Below are 2,487 nucleotides of genomic sequence, written 5' to 3' on the forward strand. Positions count from 1 at the left end.
GTATTTTCAGAGTCAAGAAAGCAAAGGGCTTCCTTCCGAAATGGGTTGGACTCGCTTTCCTGCCTCGGGCGCGGAGGGCCCAGGACCCCCTCTTTTCCCTGAGAAAGCCGAGAGGGAACATTGGCTCACACACTGTGAGATTTTGTTTTTACACTTGGAAGTGATGAATTATTTTATATAAAGTCATTTAAATATCTATTTAAAAATAGGAAGCTGCTTATATATTTAATAATAAAAGTGCACAAGCTGCCACGTGTGCGTCCTGGGGAAAGTTGTTTTTGGGGGGTGGGTGGCAAACATGGGGGGATGGGTGGCATCAGCTGTTGGGTGAGACCCCGCTCAGACAGCTTTTTCCAGGACACGCGGGGAAGGGAGGTTCTCTCCAGGCTCCAGCCTTGTTACCCAAACCTCCCCCGTCGCTTCCCAGACACCCGCCTCTGCGCATCTGTTTAAAGGGACGCGACCCAGCAGCCGGGCCTCAGCCTGGCCACCGGCCCCTGCCCGCCCGGCCTGGGAAAGTGGCTGGTTGGGCGCTATCCAAGGGCGAGGGGCCTGCGAGGACCAGGCTCCTGACCTCTGACCCTTGCTGTCCAGGTCCTGGCCGAGCTCTGAGGTGAATGGGGAAGGTTTCTGGGCTGGGAAGTGGGTGAGGCTGAGGGGAGAGAGTCTGCAGGTTGTGGGAGGGGCCTGGGGCCTGATCCTACCATGAATGGAGAGGAGACCAAGGATGCCTTGACCTGAGAGTGTGACAGACAAAGTCTTGGGTCACCGGTTCTCAACCCTGGCTCACCGAGAAGACACTGGTACCCACGCCCCGCCCTAGATGAACTAAATCAGAATCTCAGGGGGAGGCTCAGGCCTCAGGCATCAGAAATCTTGAAAGACATCCCGAATGATTCCTACGTGACCGGGAGTGAGAAGCACGTAGGGCTACACCGTGCTGAGTGGTGGCTATTGAAGCTTCGTTAAAATGAAACGAGTGGCCACGCAGTTCCTCAGTCACACTAGCCGCATATCACAGGTGCAATAGCGCCCAATAGGGCATATGCATCATCAAGGGACTCCTCTTGGACAGTGCTGCCCAAGACACCGTGTCCCTGCACTTAGGCGGCCAAGGTTATAGGACAAGGACTGGCACCAGCCAGCTTGGCCAGGATCTAAGTTCCCAGGAGCCTCCGCCCTCTCTCCTGTGCCCATGACCCCCACCCTGGCCTCATTTCCCTGAGCCTGCTCTTCCCTGTTTATCAAAAAGCCCCTCAGAAAAGAAACTTACATATTTTCCTTCAAGGCCCAACTTAAAAGTCTCCTCCTCTAAGAAGCCTCACTAGCCCGACCCAGGCCCCTGAGGCCCACCCAGTTGTAGGCCCTTCCTCCCTTGTGTTCCCACGGAGCCTTTTTGTCTGTCTGTCCCCCCAGGCTGAGCTGTGGCAGGAACTCTTCTTTGCCTCCCAGTGCCTTGAACTACCTGGCACACAGTAAGTGTTCAATAAATGTGTGAAAAGATTGACTCGGTCCTTCCCTGGTCGGTGGCTCAGTGGTTAGAACATCAGCCTGTGCACCAGGGAGTTGTGGGTTCAATTTCCAGTTAAGGGCACAGACCCGGGTTGCAGGGCCAATCCCCACACTTGAGGTGAGTGTGGGGAGGCAACTACTAGGTGTGTCTCTGTCTCATCTATGTTCCCCCCCCGCCCCCACCTTCCACACTCTCTCTAGAAAATAAGAGATTGATATAGTTCTGAATGCATGAATAGGAGTGTAGTCATGCAAATTCTGACTTAACTGGTGGCCTTTTCTAGGGCCTTACTGGTATTAGCCGATGGCATGTATTTTGAACTAGTGACCCGGTGCACAAATTCGTGCACATTGAAAAGAAATTATAAGGTGGCTGGCAGGGCAGGACTGGGCGAGATGGGCCGGACATGCCCTGGAACCAACCTCCTAAGGTCCCTCCACAGCCAGCTGCACCTGGGGTGGCACCGTGGCTTGAAAGGCATCTGTGAGGTCCCTCTGGCAGGTGGCGTCCCTCGGCCTGGCCTGCAGGGATCAGGCCGAAACCGGCTCTCAAACATCTCCCGAAGGGGCCTGGAGTGCGAGAGGGCACTCTGCAAAGTTGCTGTTGTACAGGGTATGGAACGCAAATGCAAGTGTGCAATAAACCGGATTAGGGTCGACAGTGCCCCAGCAACAACGTAACCCAAGGCCGAAGGTGGAGTCTCACGGCCCCGCGAGGAACCAGGCTTCCTCCTCTCTGGTTTCGGGGTGCGTCAGCCAAGAACCAACACTGCCAAGTCACTGAGGCTTGGCAGCCCCTGTGTTGAGCATCTGCCCCCTGGTGGTCATTGTATGTCATAGCAACAGGTCAGGCAGCAGGAAGGACACTTAGCATATTAGCCTTTTATTATAGAGAGATTATATAGAGCAGCGGTTCTCAACCTGTGGGTTGTGACCCCTTTGGCAGTCGAACGACCCTTTCACAGGGGTCACCTA

Source organism: Myotis davidii, unplaced genomic scaffold (assembly GCF_000327345.1).
Source record: "Myotis davidii unplaced genomic scaffold, ASM32734v1 scaffold217, whole genome shotgun sequence".
NCBI classification, from domain to species: domain Eukaryota; kingdom Metazoa; phylum Chordata; class Mammalia; order Chiroptera; family Vespertilionidae; genus Myotis; species Myotis davidii.